The following is an 18,748-nucleotide window of genomic DNA, read 5'->3' on the forward strand; positions in this document are numbered from 1 at the left end:
CTCAATAGGCCTGAAGACATTTGAATAATCATAGTGGCCTTTTTTTCAATAAAGAAGGTGGAACCCCCACAACAATAATACACAAGAAACCCAATATTATCTGGCTAGTATTCTGATTTAAAAAAGAATCATTATCATAATAATTTTCAGGAAAACATCCATGCCACACTTTAATCCTCGAGCCCAACATTAAAATCGTTGTACTTTTTCATTTTATTGACCACGGTGTTGAGTCAAAATGGTCTGATAACCTTCTCCGCGTAATGACAGGAGTGTCTCTTAATAGAGCACCGATTGATGTCGGCCGTTCGCCTGAGATTGACTCTCCGGCCTCGCCAACAAAAGCATTAACAAAGAGCGTCATCGATGACAATGTATTTATTTTTTTCAAGGTCGGATCAATTGAAGTGTGGGTTTTGTCTTGGAAATCTATTCGCTCGATTTCCGCCCTGCTGCAGGATCCAGGCTATAAAAGTGGAGCCGGTGTGGTTTTGCGGCTCAGAGCTGCGTTCCGGGTCCATCCAGAGGAAGTCAGGAGGCTCCGGGACCTCCTGCCAGATTACCTGGAAGCCAACAGGTAGGTCATGACTGCTTTGGACGAATGACTTTTCGGGATAAGAAGAATAATAGTGCAGTGTTGTCCAAAAGTCACTTAAAGTGCTTCCACTGTTTATTTATGATTAGAAGGCTACAGAGCCATCTCCAGGCCTGTGATAAGGAGCAGTATAACGTCATTTGGATTGGCTGCTGAAGCGCCAGAGCCAATTTATATTATTGTGGACAACCTCTATACCTCGGCCCAAGGTGTCACATTGGACAACTCTTTCCTAACAATTGGTTGATTAATTGAGAAAAATGTGTGATGATGTCAACAAAAGTACAGGCCAAAAAGCCATCAATAACAAAATTGAGATGTAAAAAAATGGCCCCTCAGATACAGTATTTTGTACAGGTATTGTGCAGAACAATGCATTTTCTAATGGGACTTTTTATTTGTTTTATTTTTGATAGGGAGAGGACATCAGTATCACCCAGTATTTATTTGGCATCGCATGAAATGCAAACTAGAAACATATATTATCGCATAAATAAGGTCTACATTCATTCAGATTAACCGGTTCCAGGACCTCGCTATTGTGTATGCTGGCTACAGGTGGAAGTTAAGAAACACTGTTGATTGGAAAAAAAATATTTTTCAAAGATGGGTTATCACTGAAAATTGCTATTTGTTTGCTACTCTTTTTTTTCCTCCAAGCTAAGCCATTACATCACTGTGAAAACCGCTTCAGTCCAGTCATCAGTAGGTGACCATGTCACTGTTTATAATGCTGTTATGTTCACCTCAGTACAACGCTTGGGCATGCACACATGTGTTTAAGAGCTCAGCAGCCACCTGTACTGCGAGCAGCGCAGTTATCACATGTGAGCAATGACAGTGTGACAGTGACAGCAAGGACTCGCTCTGGTCAGTCACGACTCCCATGTCAAAGATTTGTCGGAACATTAACAGAAACACCTCTTACGTTGCTTCACTGTGATGACTTGCGAGGACTCGAAATGGAGCCAGTCAACTATCAAAATCAATTATCAACAGTTTGTTTCCAGTTCTATATGACATATCAACAGGATAATTCCACTCTGCAAAAAAGAAATCTTTTTTTATAATACTGTTTTTTGTTATTTCTGTTTCTGTTTTCTGCTTCCTTGAGCTGTTACACCACCATCAGAAGTTTTTTTTTCCAGCTGTAATTGGCTTCCTCTGTTTCCTTGATGCTTTGCAGTAGTATACTATGTAGTATGTATACTGTACATAAAGACTCATTTGGGCTTTCTTAATTGTTTAATTTTTCCAGAGTGTGGAAAAACCAGCTGAGGAAGTATGAAGTTGGGGCACAGTTTATTTGCCTGCGATGAAATTACAAAAAAGACTATTGCTGCCACACGCAGACACCCGAACAAAAGGCTTTTCAAAGTTGTTCCCTCAGTAGACTGACTGCAGTATGACGTTTGTACAAAGGGTGGCGCTAGTGCTGCATCCGTGGGTTTACTTCACATGCACATGCATTTACTACACATGCACGTGTACGTGTGTTAAACAGTCAGTGCAAAGCACAAGGGGGAAGTCGTGAGCAGCCGGTCTCACCAGTTCTCAGTCCGCAGCCTGCAACATGTTTTAGCTCCAATATTCTTACTTGGGTCGCTGGTCTCATTCAGTGTTCTCTGTCTTCTACGCTGCCTCTGCTGATAAGCCTATATCACACGTTTTGTAAATGAGCCTGTGTTACAGTGTGTGTTGTTGTAGCAGGCTGCTGAGCTAGAAGGGAAAAAAAAGGTGTTCCAATAATTGTTGCTAATGATGCTTTGAGTGGATTTTGTCATCGTGATGGCTTGTAAAAATGCCCCTCAATGACCGACTACATCAATACCTTTGATTGCAAAAATAATTAGTTGCTTTATCAATGGGTGAATGTGTGTTAAAGAGGGGTTATGTACATTTTACCTCCGCTCACGATTAGTCCAGTATAGACGATGTAATCGCTCTTGGTTTTATAGTCCAGCTTGCTTAAGACATGTTGTCTACAAGCTGAATAATACATTTCGTAATTGATTCTGCTCATAGTCCTAAGCTAACTGATTTAATGAAATCATCAGTCTACATTTAACTGTGTATTTTACAGGTGTGGTTGATGGAGCCTTTAATGGATAGCCTACTTTGCCAACATTGATTTTACGGCATCATGTCTACGACAACATGTCTGCGTGTTCCTTGGCTACTCCTTATTGGTTTATCGACTGAGAGAATGGGGAAACAAAACAGCTGCCCTGCCGCCATTATTGCTTTCCACCGCCCCTCGCTATGCACTTAGTGTTGGCCGGCTACACCTCACACATCTGTGTTTGCACAGGAGCTGGAGGATGGACACTGCTCATCTATTGCCTGGAACTAGCGTGTCATCATGGCAGGTCGGAGTGGTGGTGGTCGTCGTCGGGGGTTAAAGCAGATGAGCAGTGCATCGTGTTTGCCTGACCCCACTTCATTTGGTCCAAGACAGACTGCTGGGGGCTGCACGATGTGGCTGAGGGGGGGGCAGCCGAGCCAGATATAATGACTAGTCTTTGTTGAGAGCTGGGGCTCCCACCAGGATAGGCCCGAGCCAGACAATAGCTGGGGTCACAGGTCCTCAGATGCCAAGGTTGAGAGGGCTAATGAGCCAGTATTGAGCTCAGAGCAGCAGGCTCGTGTGGTCCGCAGCCGCAGGCTCAGATGGTTCTGACACGGCCAAGGCCAATTTGTCTGTTTTGTGCCTGACAGTGGAGCCTCCTGACACGAGCCGCCAAGAGTAAAGTGGAGGGCTAGATGGCTGGAGGGCTGTTAACCAGAGGTCTCCTCGAGTCCAAGGGGGTCCCATCATAGCAGGGACCTTTGCAAAACCCACCTAAAAGAGGGGCCCTAAAGACAGTCAGACCTGTTCCAGCACTGACATCAACACTGGCAGCAGAATCATGAGCCATAAATTAAACAGCATTCTTGGTCCAAAATAGCAGTAATATTGAATGAGTGTGATGTACCACGTGATCGGATCTGACGGCATGCCCACTCTGATCCTCCTGGGTATATCAGACATTTGACACCCAGACTCGACACCCACCACAGTGGGACCTTACCCAACTGGACTGGAATGTGGTTTGGACTGGGGTGCTGGGTCAAGTTTTAGTTACTCAGAACCAAGTGGACCCATGAAGACCTTGGGCTTGGGTGTCACTCGCATCCAAAGGTGTTGCTCTTGCATACTCAAAAATACATTTTGGGTATTATCTCAAGGTATCCGTATTGAACCTGTCAAGAGTAATAAATCTGTTTGACGCACTGAGCCAACACAACATGATATTGTCTCGTCTTTGCATCAGCTACTTGTCAAGCCCCTGTGACCTATGGTTTCACATAAGACCCTACATTAGATGTACCATAGATCCGAAGATACTGACCTGTATCTTTACATAGCTAAATCTGTCTTTTTACATACTCCACACTGGTGTTACTTTACATGTGCATAGCTCTGTTCAAACAGCATGAATACCTTTGAGGAGAGATAGTTGGAAAATTTGCACCCCTTAAGACAGAACTCTGGAGAGAAGCAGTGGCAGCCAGGAAGAAGAACACTCAATTACTTATTTTTTAAATAATTTTCTTATTGAATTTTATTAAAATGAACATATTACAAACACAAGTACATAGACAAGGTTCGTGTAGTGCAAGTCACATTTTGTTATGAAATAACAAGTCATCTACCTTCTACAAAAATATGCATATGTTAATATGACGGCTTGAAGTTTTTTTTTTAATTAAACAATTCAGGTATTAAGGTATTTTATGCTATAAATCGACAGCAGTAATGGTAATAGTAACAATAATTTAACAATATGAGACAGTAAAGAAAATAAATTCAAAACGAAAAACAGCAAATAATAAAATATGGGGTTAAAATAAGTCGGACATAAGTATATTAAGATTTTTGGCATGGGTTATTATTTATCTGTTCAATGAATTTTTTTAGTAAAGAAAGTTTATTTTTTAATACAGTCCATAATGGGGGGTGTTTTGGCATATCGGGTTTTGTGTATATAATATTTGGCAATGATGATGATGTTTTTGATTAAAGATTCCTGTTTTTTGTTTTCTAGAATTAGACCTAATTGAATATTTTTGAAAGAAAAGAAATCTATGTTAATGGATTTGGAATTGGATCATGCAAGGATCTCCATAACCTTTGAGTATAGCTTTAAAAGAATTAAAATTAATGTTCGGTAGTTTCTAAAATAGTGTTACACAGGTGACTTTTGTTGATTATTCATTTGAGGGATATATACTTTTTAGAATTTTGAAATGTACTTCCTTAAATTTTGGCGTTAATGAAAATCTTAAAAATGTTGTTCTAAGAGACAATATTTCCTTTTTTCCCATAATCTTTGAAGTTGGTTGTTCTATTCGTTAAGCCAGGATACATTGTTTTAATAAGGTGTTGTCTTATAAATATATTGTTGCATTTTTCGTGTAATAAATTCATATTGTCTATATTAAAATATGGTAGTTTATGTTATCTATATTGTTTTTGATAAGTTGAATAAGTGCCGTTGTTTTGTGTTACCTTTTTATGTTTTTTTTCTGGAGCAGTTCAAATTATATTTGTCATTAAATGCCTCTAACTGGAGTATGTTACTGTATATATCCATTTAAAGCATGATTGACCATATTTGTTTACCCACCCAGTCATCCATGAACATCGATACCTTTTTGCATAGTATGGCTCTATTATTCCATAGTGGTCTAAAGTTTTGTTTAAACATGAATTTCCAGTTTAGCAGGACTTGTTGATGAAATGCAGACAGTTTGACCGGCAGTTTGGATATTTCAAAGTCACATTTTAACAGAAACTATCTCATTGCCATTCCTTAAGAAAGATTGAAGCCATTTGATCTTTAATACACCATTCATAAATTCAAAGTCTATTGCTTTAATTTCCACCATCTTCATAATTTTTGAATAAGTCGCCTTTTTTGATGTAGTGGTGCTTGTTCCTCCAAATGAACACTCTATTCTTTAGACATTGACGGACGACACATTGTACAAACAACTTCTTTTTAAGGCAAACTGCCCAACATTTTTTTCTATGTTTACTCTCCCACAGTTAAAATCCACACTGACAATATTTCTGAATGAAGCACGACCGTGACTCCCTCAAGCTCGACCGGCCCGTCTCCTTTGTTTTACTGCGCGGCTTCAAATTTGGACCTCTTCCCACTTTCCTGCCACTCCCCATCGCTCCATCAACCCAGACACATGCGGCTCGGGCTTATCCAGCAGTGGCATTGACCTCTCATTTTCATATTGACCCGCTGCTTCCCATGACCCCTGACCTCTCAGGGTCGAGCCTCCAGCCGTCTGGACCTCTTCCTCCTTGACCTGGCCCCCGATCACCAGCCTTTGGAAGGTCCAGATGGATTGCTCTCTGCTCAGGATGGCTACGGGACTGCATTGTTATCTCAACACAGAGCCTCCACGAAGCTCCGTGCCGGAGCGGCGGCTCTGGCTCCAGAATTCTTTTTGTGATTATATAATTTCTTCCCTTTCTCATCAAGCCCTGACTTTAGAGGCTTGTTATGTTATTCCAAAGCATTTTGTAGAAGGCTTTTATGACGTGTTGGTGAGAAGCACAATACAGACAGCAGGGGACCTTTTCTCCGTCTGCATCTCTTTCTCTCACTGCCTGTCACCCTCCCGAACTTGTTGTCCTCATTCCATGGCCTGGGTTTGATACATAATGTCCTGATAGTGTGCTGGGGAGAATCTGGGTCAGCGCAGGGGAGCCTGAGATAGCACAGACACGAGGCTGACGTTACACAGACCAGAGGAAACAATACTTAATGTTACTGCGTGTTAGTGTGAGCTGCATCACCGTGTGTGTCGGTGGGATCAGTGATAAGGCACAGCAGAGCCCCGCTCGGGCATGCTTTAAATAGAAGACCCTCAGATCCAGATGATATATTTTGTTTTATCTCGCTCAAGCAGAAATGATGCAGGAAATTGTTAAAATGAGCACATTTCATTATCAAAATTGATTGCCTTGCCATTTCCAGCGACATGGCCATTAGTTTTGGATTAAATGTGACATGAGTGAAGTCCAGACAGCCATCTAGATTGCATGTGACTGAATTACTTGGATCGGAAAGATGCTGCAAACCAGCAATATTGGTCTTTGTGACAGTTGGAGCAAGTTTGTGATTGAACTGATGTCACGCGGCAAAAATATTTCCCTCATATATATATTTTTTATTGCATTGCTCTGCTTTTTTTGTTGATGTTGTCTGTGGTCTGAGCAGCTTTCTCCTAATCCCTGCTGTACTGAGACCTGTGAGGAGGGGGGGGGGGGGGGGGGGGGGGGGGGGAGGGAGGGAGGGAGGACCGGGGAGGGAGAGAAAGAGCCGTGAGGGAGGAGGGAGGACAGAAGAACAAGAGAGGAAGTGAGTGTTCATTACAAAGTGTGCCTCTCAGTTGTGGGCATGCCCAGTAGAGTTTGCCTTGCAGCCTGAAAACCAGCCTCTAAATTTGAACAGGAGGGAGACAAGGTGACTGAGCAGACTTTTCTTGCTGCTCTCTCCCTGTCTCTCTCCATTATGTTCTTTTTCTCCTCCTCTCCCAGTAGTCAGTGAGTGTGTGTGTGTTTTTTTTGGGGGGGGGGGGGGTTTGCATTGGAAGAGCGAAGAGGAGGTGCAGATTTCGGCTCGTGAAAAGGGGAAGTAAAGAGGAAGGGAAGAAGAAGAAGAGGAGGAGGATGAGGGGGGAAAAGGCAAGAGGGAAAGACTCCCCCCCCCAGCCCCCAGCCCCCATCTCTCTATTCCTCACCCTCATTCCCTCCACTGCCAAAGACTTTTTGCCTCGGAAGCAGCGGCGGGACCAACTTCAAAAAGCCAGTGAGGAGGGAGCTGGAGTGTGAAATCTGAGAGCAGGAGCCGGTCGGGAGGCTGACCGGCGCTCGGTGTGCTGTGCTGTCCAGGTCAGTGCCCGGGAAAGACCAAAACAATTGCTCACTCTTTTTTTTTCTCCCCTTTGACTTGGTTCTTTTTAACTGCCTCCCAGCTCTCGTTCAGCCTGTGCACATTCTGCACGCCGTCCCCCTTTTGCCTCGTGCTTGTCTTGTGACCGAAAAGCAACGACAGCTGTGTGTGCCGGCGTGGAATTGTGTCGACGAGACGGGGTGACACGGTGAACGCGACGCCGTGCATCACATCGCGCCTCCTCCTCAGCACCGTCCCGACTCTCACGCTGCGGCCGAGGCAGAGTGAGAGCGCCGAGCCTCCAGCTGCTCCCATCGAGCCCTGCGTGTGGAAACCGCGCGGCCGGTCAGCTCAGACGTTCACGTGTGCCGGGGCTCGATGGATGCTGACACGTGGTCACGCAAAAAAAGGTTGTTCACTCTCTCAGTCAAGTGTGCGAGTTTGTGTGTGTGTGTGTGTGTGTGTGGGATGGGGGGGGGACCAAACACGTGATTAAATTTCAAGTTTTTTGAAGGGGGTTTTGGGTGCAGAAGTTCTTTCTAGTGTCTGTACAGAGAAGTGGAGTGAACTCGTCCAGTCCATTGGCTTTCATACCCGCATTGTCTTGGAAAATCCATATTCTTTACGTCTCCAAAACACATGCTGTCATCTATATTTCATGATGCCTTTTTTCCCCCATAAAAATCACGGTGCCTTGACCTTAACTTAACTCGCCCTTAATATTGTTGATTTCGATCACACTCTAATAATATTAGTGCGTTTTTTTTTTTTACAGCCGTTACCAATTGTGATTTTCAGAAAAAGGAAAAGATAAAAGAAGAAGGCATAACGGTTATTATTGATGACTATTTTATTATATTTAAGCTGTCAGACAGCTCACCTGTCTGTGGCTGTCCTCCATCTGAGACCCCCCCCACCCCAGGGCCTGTCCGATTAGCCATCACAGCGCGCCTTGCCACTGACAACTAAGTGTCAGCCGTGGTCTCCCGGGAGACGTGTTTTTGACAGGTTTATTATTTTATTATTCCTGAGCTGTGGATGTGGGGCACACCACTGATACTGTGGTGAGAAGAGATCGGATTGTGTAGCTCATATTGTTCTTGTTATTATTATTAGGGCCCGAGCTCCACTGACAAAGTCAGAGTGAGGACCTATTGTAATTATTATTTATTATTGTTGTTGTTGTTATTATATTCAAGGAATATTCCAGCTTTTTGTGTGTGTGTGTGTGTGTGTGTGGGTGGGTGCATTTACAAATCATTTTCCTATTTTCAAACTGGTTATTCTGCTGACTATTTTCCTGATTCATTTTTGGTAGCATTGCAGACTGATATTGTAAAAAATAACCTTAATTCCTTAATTTCCTCAGATTATGTATTGATCCATTGTGGGGGGGGGGGGGGGGGGGGGTTTGGTACTGTTTCTTGAAAAATTAGTAAAATTATTGACTGATTATCCAAATAGCTGCTGGTCACACAAACAATGTGGATACACATATGACCACAAATGTTGGCCAGCTATATTAAAAAGACTTCATGTTGTATCAGTATTACGTTCCTGCCTCCACCTCTTATCCTCACTGACTCCTGTCCTGTGTTTTTTCCCTCCCACTGATAAGCCATACCTCAATACGTTTACAGTGGTAACGTGTGTTGTCGTCATCTCTTGCATACCACACATACTGTAGCTGACCCTCTCTGCTTGATCGTCATTGTCGTCATGGCTACAGCGGATGTCTCTTTACCGCGGTGAACAGTTTTGGTGAATCACTTGGACCTCGTATTTACTTTCAGCGTTTACCTCTTGTGATTTATTGATCATCGTGTGACAATTTACTTGGAATCCCTCAAAGAAAATGTCCTTCATTTGGGATGACCTTCTCATTAATTTTCTGATTTAAACATTTGTACGAAATAGATGATCTTCAGGCTCTTCATTTAGTTTGGATGAGTCTTTTATGTTGGCTGGGCACTTTGCACAATTAATAACATGCCATAGATAGTTGAAAGGAAAAAAAAATTCAACAGAGATAATGTTAAAATGGGATTTGAGTGTAAAGGTTCACTCTTAACCTTGGAAATAAGTGTCAGCACCCTCTACCTTTGTTCAAGCTGCTGAATGAGGAGTTGCACCTTGATGTGTGTGTGTGTGTGTGTGTGTGTGTGTGTGTGTGTGTGTGTGTTTGTGTGTGTGTTAGAGAGAGCGAGAGTTTACGGCTTGAATTTTTAAACTTATTTCATCATATAATACACAATTCATTTTCTTAATTCAAGTACTTCCAGGCTTAGCAAAGCAACCAAATCACATGTAGCAGTAAAGAGTTAAGGAATTTTTGAATGTGCAACTTTCAAAAGAAGCACTGGGCCTGAAATGTAAATTTTTAAGACAAGGGCATTAGGTCTATGAAAGACGATGCTTGACTCACTGCGAGTCAGATTATCTCGTCAACATCACCCTCTATTCTTACTTGAGAGAATCATTGAGGAAGAATACCCCTCGATTCACAATGATTTTGAATCAAATTACAACGAAGAACCCAGACTTCGACTGCTTTAAATTGACCCCTCACTTCGCTCAGTGTCACTTAAGACACTAAATTGCTGTAGGTGCCTCTTTAAAGTGTTAAGCCTTATCAAGGCATTTATTAGATCTGGCTCATTATTAATCAAAAGATCTGTCAGCTACAGATGAGGTCCACTATTGTTAGCTCTCAACGTTTTTCTTTCCGCTCCAATAAATTTATTCTCGAGCATCATCGAGCACTTTTTTGTTTTTGTTTTAACCCTCTATATTTAAGAATTAATACATGGAAATGCGATGAATTGGCCCTTGAGGTGGGCATAGTGGCTCCATATGGGGGCAACTCGGACAGCTGTTTGGAGCTGCTGTTGTATCACAGCCCTCAGGAGTTCATTTGTTTCTCTGTCAGGATGACTCCCTTCTTCCTGGGGAGGGGGGCGCTGGGTTTTCCATGTGTTCCTCCCCGAGTCCCACCCTTGATGGCCCATGTGAGGCACCGTGATCCATCACACAGCAGGCAGCCGTGTTTTGTGAAAGGGCTGTGAACTTGTTACCTCCCTCGTCCTGCCTGCCTGAATGTCAGAGCCATTTTTCTTCTTCCTGCGTCCCGCTTTCCCAGGATTGCATGGGTATTGAAATAATTGGGCTGCACCGAGTGCGGGCAGGTTGTCAGTGCACCTTTCCAACAGAGATATCAAGTCTTATGCCGCTGTTTCCCTCTGACCTCCCTTTCACCGCTCCTTCCTCCACCTCTGCCCACTTCCCTCCGAGGTTGAGATGGGTCGTCACCATGACCCCAGCCTCCCACTACAATGACACAGCATTCATGGTACATTATCTACAGTGGGCCAGCCGGTCTGGAGCGAGCTCGGTCTGTGGACCATTCTTCCCTGCTCCCATTGTCTCTGGGATCTCTGGATCCAGCCTGTTCAACGTGGCACACATTCAAAAATCGCAACCTCAAGGGGCTTTTATTCCTCCAACAGAATTCAATCACTTTTCTCTCTCCTCTTTCTGGCCCTCAACTGAGTTATTCAGAGTTTAATGAGGACAGGATATAAAGGAAGGCTTATGGTTTGCCGAATGATGGAGAGGCTGCCATTTTCTTTTTCTGTCGCAAGGAGCCACACAGCAAGTGTTCGTGAGAAATTGGATTTTTTTTTCTTCCCTTCCTTGTACCAGAGAGGAAAGTGATTGAGATGTCTGAGAAAGGGCCAGGGAGTCTGGAGACGCTGGGGTCATTAAAGTGTCAGTAGAAGAAGCTGCGTACCCTCAAATATTCTTCGGCATTTTAGTTACATTAGTGGAGGAATTTCATGTATGGCGCTATAATCTGCAGCAAAGTATTATGATTATCAAACATTAATGCACTGATTTCACCAAAGGCATCAAATAGTTATGTGCCTGCATACTGCCAGCGTTGTGCATCATTTTAATGACTACGGAGGATTATCCCCTTACATAACTGAGCGTGGGCGGTTTCGGAGACAGCTCCTGGCAGTGTGGGAGGGCATGGGACCGAACCGGGGGAAGTGCCGGGCTGCCGCTGGATGACGGGGCTGTTGCTGCGCGGTCCCGGTTCCAGCCTCTGTGTCAGCTGTGAGAGAGTGTGTTCCGTTGACCGGCTGCACGGGCGTCAGCTGTGATGCAATGTTTTTTTTCTGTCTGACATCAGAAATGGCGCTCGGGAGTGGAGAGGTGGACGGGTTCAGGCCGGCTCACACGTTGGTCGCCTCTGTCTCTCGCTTTCTCACGTGAACGCACATAAACCGTGGGTCACTGAGGTCAGCTCTGGTCAGTCTCCCCAGAGCTGTTTGTCACTTCGGCCCCAAGCAGGCGTACCAGCCAGCTGCTGTGGATGTGCAGTTCCGAGAAAGGAGAAAAATAAACAAGACATGTTCGCTGTATAAAAGGGCAGGTTTAGTACAACCGTAAAGGGATTTTGATACATGGGGCAGGGTCGTAGGGACACTCCATGTTTATGGACACGCATTCAGTTTAGTTGCAACTGAGTTTTTTTGCTGAAAATAGTAGTTAAACATTAAAGAATAAAGTCACCCGGAAAGGCCTTGAAGAAATTCCTATGTGCAGGGCTGCACCAGGCCCCAAGTCTTTCTGGGGTTGAACCGAAATATAACTTACAGTATTTAAGAAAAAATTCTATCTGAGTCTGTCAATCTGTCGATTGTTGCTGTACACTTTTTGTAATTGTAAGAAATGTCATACAACACAAATGTGAAGGGGATAGTAATGTTCTGAAATGAAAGACAAGGCACATATCAATTATTTTCATGTATTAAAAAAATATTTTTTTAAACATGCAAATGTGCAGTTGTGCAGAGCATTTGAAAACAATGAAAGACATCATTCATTGTACTTAGTCAGACAAAAAAAACATGACACAGTATACAATATAGGAGAACCCATAACAACAGTAAAGCAATAACTATCAAAATTATAATCAAATTAACGAAGGAACCCATATCAGTACTTTACCATTTATAAACTTAGAGATCAAGATTAAAAAAGAAACATAAATGTTCAAAATAGATAAATAAATAGTTCCTCTTTTCTTTTTCTTCTCTGGGGGTGTCCCAGGCTGCAAACACCTAACAGCTTTACAGGAAAAACTATGCAACACCGCGTTTCAATCACAAATGAAAAGTTGAATTCATGAAAAATGTATTATACACACACACAAAAAAAATGAAAACACTGATGGGCTTTCTTCTACTTCTAATACTTGGTCTGAAGTGAGAAGATGATATCACATACTGCTATTCCCCTATCAGGAGTCAGTAATATGTCAAAACTTGACCTCTTGATAAATAAAAACTAAAAATGTTTTATTCCAAACCTAAACTTAATGCTTATTCATTTTTGTCATAAAGATTTGATGTCACACATGTCAACACTTTCAGGGGCCTAAGAAGTGAAACATGAAAAACATATCAATATAATCTATTCATGTGAAATGTATGGGGCCCACCAAGTGGAGGAAAACTTTTTTTCTCTCAAATGTCAAATCATGACCTTAACTTTGCTGTGATCATGGGCTGAGTATACTCTACTGATCAGTTCTCAGAGTGTAGTGATAGATCCCTCCCTCCTAGCATTGTCATTGTCCCATGTACTATATTTATTGTTCGTAGCCATGTTCTTTTTGAACATTTGTTGCTGTGAGGTCACAGCCAAAATCAGAAGTACATCTTCAGTAGATTGGCTGTTCCACTCTGTTAACAGCCGAGCCAGGGAATGAATTATGTCATTTAACAGCACAATTTAGTCAGAGCATAAATAATTGAATTCAAGGGAACTTATGGAGTAATTGAGGGTACAAATAATTGAATTATGGAAAGTAGTACGTTGAACATTGTAGGGTGGGGTGGGGTGGGGTGAAGGGGTACATAATCTCTCTTTTTAACTCTTCATCTCTGTCTTTTTCTCCCAAGCTTCTCTCCACCGATTTCATACGCCTCTGCTCTCTCTCGACGGGGTGCGAGGTGCAGGTTGACAGCCTTGCAGGTCTCCTCATTGTGCTGCGTCTGGGCCAGCAGAGATTTATAGAGATGATAAAAAGCAGTGTGGAGGGCGATAATGACCACAGGCTCTGATGCAGCAGGAGGAGGGAGGGGGCAGGGCTCTGACTGGTCACTCGTATGAAGTGAAACAGCTCAATATACAGTATTCATTACATTCTTTTATATATAGGTCTTTATATCAACATATCTTTTTATAACTTTTATTCCAAACTTGAATTGTCTGACATCAAGGCAAACTGCAAAATTGAATTCATGATTTCACAAAGACAATCTATGTTATTTTTACCCTAAAGGTCCATGCCCTAATAACTTACTGCTGCTCTCTGTGAAAATATTCATTTATTTCAGAAATAATATGTGCAGCCCTAGGATAATGTAACCTGTCTCTAAATACCTCTCTATCTGTTTTTGCTCAGTATAAATATGTTTTGGTCAGTATAAACATATTTAGTGCAATATAAATATGTTTATTAGCCTTAAATTGGTTATTAACTCCACCAAGGAGGTCAGTTTTTTTACCCTGTCCATTTGTTTGTTTATTGGTCTGTTTATTAGTTTGTTAGTCAGTAGGATTATGTCCAATTTACCAACATATTTCTATGAGTCTTGGTGGAAGAATGGGACATGGACTAAAAAAAATCCATCAAATTTTGGTGCAGGTCCGGACAAAGGGGTGGATCCAGGATTTTTTTTTAATCACTGTCTCTAACATTGTGAGAGAAGGCGGGGTTTTTTTCTTCAATTTTTGATTTCCCGGAGAATTATTCATGAATCTTGATTAAAAACATCAAGCATATTTAGGCGACTGATCTATATAAGTGTGTGCAATTTGGTGCAGCTTGATTGAATTTAAGGGGACGGTTGGGCCTTGATAGAGGTTCTAGTTTGGAACCTTGAACAGAGTACAGATTATTGTGTTTGGACTTATCCAACAAATGACTCCAGAAATCTGTCTGTCTGCCTGTCTGTCCTTCGATTTTCTCACCACTCATCAGATCCATGTCAGACTTTTGTATGCGTGGGTGTGTGTGTGTGTCTTGCTGAGGACCCTGGGAAGTGCCTGTGAAGTGCTTGTCCAAACCCCAACCCTACCCCTAACCCCCCCATTTATTTTATAACTGCACTTGCTGTAATGTCACTGAGGAATTTTAACTTTTGCCCATCTTAAAGCTGCATAATGTATTGAAAATTAAGAATTTTAGAAGATATTACACACAATTGACCTAATATTTTGGCAAAGATGTGGTCACACTCAGGCTGACATATAATGAGCCTAAACCGGAATTAATGATGCAACAGAAAAGGCTATTGCATTGAAATTTAACAACGTGATGAACAAAACGTCCAGAGGTACACTTGGGGATTTATTTGGAAGATGGAGAATTATAATTTTGCACATATAACATATTTTGCCTGCTCATGTCCGATTATGCAGAAAAGATAAAGATACTTTAATCACATGATATGGGCTTGCAGAGAAGTTAAAATCACAATCCCAAAACAGCTGCTGCTGCGATAACCCAACCCACTTACACCACTACAAGTGCAGCCTGTTGTGCTCACATTACTTTGATAATATAAAAAAAAATATTTTCATTTCACAAATAACACAATAACACATGTAAATCACGTATCTTCTGTCTGTATGTGTCTCCACAATATTTGAATCTAATAATGATTGCATGATCATGCCTGGGGTAAAAGTTGAGCGAGTTTTATTAGCTCAAGATGGATAATAACCTCAAGTCAGTACTGTGGGAACAAGTTCGGTCCAAGGTGTAAACGGAGCCATGGCTCAGCAGCCATGGTGTGAGCAGATCCCCATGGAGGGGGTTTCATCTAATTTTTTCAGAAGTTTATAATGAGCAGGTCATAATGGACATTGTTCATACAATACCTTCCTTCCTCCGAGTCTTGATAAGTACTCCACAAGTAAAATAATAAAAACACTCCATTTTTACTTTATTTATAATTATATTGGATAGAAGACTTGAACTGTTAATTTTGTTTTAGCTGTTAATGCTGATAGATAGATAGATTATTTATTGTCATTGTTTTATCAAACAAATTCAGTTTCGTGAAAAACAAACAATCGCTGATAATCAGCTTGTAAATTAAAAGAAATAGATCATTATCTGTACTATGCATAAAAATGTATTGCACAGTTTATTACACTTCTGTTTAGAGTTCAACAGCTTGTTTGCAGATCTAGGGAAGAGGGTTAGGGTTTTTCAGGCACTTGGTCCTTGTCCAAGGAATCATTGCCAATTTTTGTTTGTTTGAATATACAGTATACAGTCTATCTCCGAACATATAAGTATCAGAAATCCCTGATATCGGTATTGGCACAAGCCCCCAAAAATCCATATCAGGCCCTACTCTGGATATGAGATTTAGATATATCAGCCCCTTCAGGTGATCTCTGTGTATATACGTTGTGTCTCAGAGCAACACAGAGACACAAATTCCTTCTCTCAGCGAGTGGGAAAGGTAAACCGAGCACTCTAAAATGAGCCATTTTGCCTCATCTCACTCTCTCCTGTCTCATTCTCTTCGCCCTGAGTTCCATTTTCTGGTCAATTGTTATGGAAATAGGGGTCAGTAGATGAGGGGGTTCTCACGTTCAATGTGAAAACTTAGCCCTTTGTGTCCCTGTGGCTCAAGCTGCCGCGACAGAGGCCAGAGGTGAAATTGAATTCAGCTGAAATTCCCCAGTGAGTCTGGCCCTGGGGCTGGACTGTGCTAGACTGGACCCGAGTGGCTTTGCTGCAGGGTGCAAAACCATTGCTCCCAGTGGTGCCAGAGTTCTTGGATGTTAGTAGATGCTGGCTTGGTAAACCTGAGGAGGAGCTAGGGCAGAGGGGAATGATACAATGTCTAGTTCGTCTTTAAGGTTCAATTGGCACATTTGTTAAAAAGACCGTAAAGACTTTTGAATTTGAAGCCACTGGTAATTCATATTCAGTCCTTATAGTTGCAAACAATCCTTTTGGATTTGATTTCAACCAAACAAGCATTGATATTTGCTGATTCTGCAAAACATCAGATTTCATTTTTATTTCTATATTATCTGAATGTGGCAACTACATTATTAGCCTGGCGTAGCCAATATGATCCTCTGGGGAGCATGAATGTCTGTTCAAAATTCCTCAAAAGCAGTTGTTTGGATTGATGGACAGCGCTGCCATCCTAAACCACAGTGGTAGCATGGCCAAAGAACATAAGCTAACATTAATTACAGATCTGTGCCAGGATATGAATGCACTGAAGTGGAACTTAGTAGATGCCCATTCAGAATTCTGACCCTTATTTTTCAAGGTTTGTTAAGGTTTGGTACCCTAGTACAATAGCCAATGGCTTATGTTGCTTGGAGTGACAACAATATGTTTAAATAACTCCACAGCTGCAAATAAAATAGAAAGTTTGCAGATGATATTCTGCTGACCTTGCTGTGAATACCATTTTGTACCTAAGTTTTCCCTTGAGCTGTCTGTCAGACTGTGCAGCAAGGTGTTTTGTCATTGTATTTGGAGAGGCAACACTTATCTGTTTTTTTTTGGCCACACATGACAGGCTAATTTGTAGCTAAGCTAAACCATTTTTTTCCCATACCTTTATGTTTTCAAAGAAAACGGACACAACTTTGGCTCTCGTGACAGGCAAAACACATTTTATTGGGGGTCTGTCCTGTAAAGGGAAAATTCTCCCTAACAATGTCATTTTTCTTCCTCTACAGACTTACTGTCCCACTCAACACCACTCTGCACTTGCCTGCAGAAATTGCCAAAACTTCAGAAAATAGTTGACACAATGGGAAACAAAACTGCAGATAGAATTTTACCTCATTGGTGTTTACGCTTGCAATTTAGAGCTTGGAATGACTGGTCAGTTCAGAGTTCGACCCCTCATGTTACCCTCCAGCTCTGTCCATATTGACTTGGTAAACACGATTAAACCCTGTATTTGTGCCCTGCAGTCAAAGGCGATTTTCATGAAGTATGGGATAATTATGCATCTCTATTCATATAGCTTGTTATACTTTTCATCAAGTCCTGAAAAAGACAAATTACATATGACATTTCAAGCCGAGTAATTGTGCAGGAGTGGTCAGAGCCTGAAGGTTTGCGGGTAGATAATTTAGCAGTAATGTTGGAAATGGCCTTGTTAAGCTAACGGTGGATTTTTATCAATAGACTCCTTTCTATGTGTATAACCTTGAGTAGCAGGGGCAGTATTTTTTCTCTTCTGAACGATGTGAATTCAAAGCTGCAATCCTCACGCATAAATTTGTGTCCTTGGGGCCTCCTACAAGCATGAGTCACATAGATAAATTTCATGTTAGCAAAACAATCTTTTGTTCAATAACATGTATTATTTTTCTCACATGTGGAGAGATGAAGGTTGTGTGGGTTTTAATTGCACCAGTGCAGTAAATCAAAAGCATCCAATAATATCAAAAATTCACTAAAATGCCAATAGCAGAGAATATTTCATACCCTGACTTAAGCAAACACATTTCATATGCCGTCCTTAACTGTGCCACACTCTCCTGTTCCTGTGTCAGGAAAGACAAAGAAATATGAAATTAATTTCCAACAGCTTTTAACAAACACCCACGGCTGTAACTCTGTTTTAAGGGATCAGGGAGATAGCAACCCTCTGACTGATAAAAGAAGACACAAGACCAACGCGTGTTGGAAATGTCAATGGCGCCGTACCATAATTCTTTCACATATGTTTATTTATTTTATAAAGGGAGTTATGGTGTGGGTAGAATCCATCAAACCTCTCAAAGCATTCTTCAGAGACACACGTTTATTTATTAGGTGTCAGGGAGGGGGAGAGGAGGGTGCATGGGGTTCAAACAAAAAATCCTGTTTACAATAGGAGCCTGTGTTTTCTATAGGAGGAGTCGGAGCTACCTGCCATGCTAACATATTTACACGTGGACAGTGCAGAGGGAGTATGGAAGCAATTACAGGGTGGTCACATTTGGTTCCTGGTGGAAAGAAAAGCAAACCATGCAGTATTGTTAAATATGATTAAACTACCCTGAATCCAAAAGCTGTGCAAGCTGGGGAGGCCCAAGGCTAGACTCGTTGACCACCTGCATCAGCGTGGGTTTTGATCCG

At 41.9% G+C, this 18,748-nt stretch overlaps 1 long non-coding RNA gene across 3 annotated transcripts in view; it reads left to right on the plus strand.

Annotated features, from left to right (window-relative positions):
• Positions 1-7,077: 7,077 nt before the first annotated feature.
• LOC118299611 overlaps positions 7,078-18,748 on the plus strand; it is an 87,291-nt gene continuing 75,620 nt past the window's right edge. For 2 of the 3 annotated variants that reach the window (XR_007031713.1, XR_004789903.2), the window contains exon 1: positions 7,078-7,964. This is a non-coding gene — a long non-coding RNA (uncharacterized LOC118299611). The remainder of the gene's footprint in view (positions 7,965-18,748) is intronic. The other variant, XR_007031712.1, reaches the window with a different exon arrangement.

This window comes from Scophthalmus maximus, chromosome 11 (genome assembly GCF_022379125.1).
Source record: "Scophthalmus maximus strain ysfricsl-2021 chromosome 11, ASM2237912v1, whole genome shotgun sequence".
NCBI lineage: Eukaryota > Metazoa > Chordata > Actinopteri > Pleuronectiformes > Scophthalmidae > Scophthalmus > Scophthalmus maximus.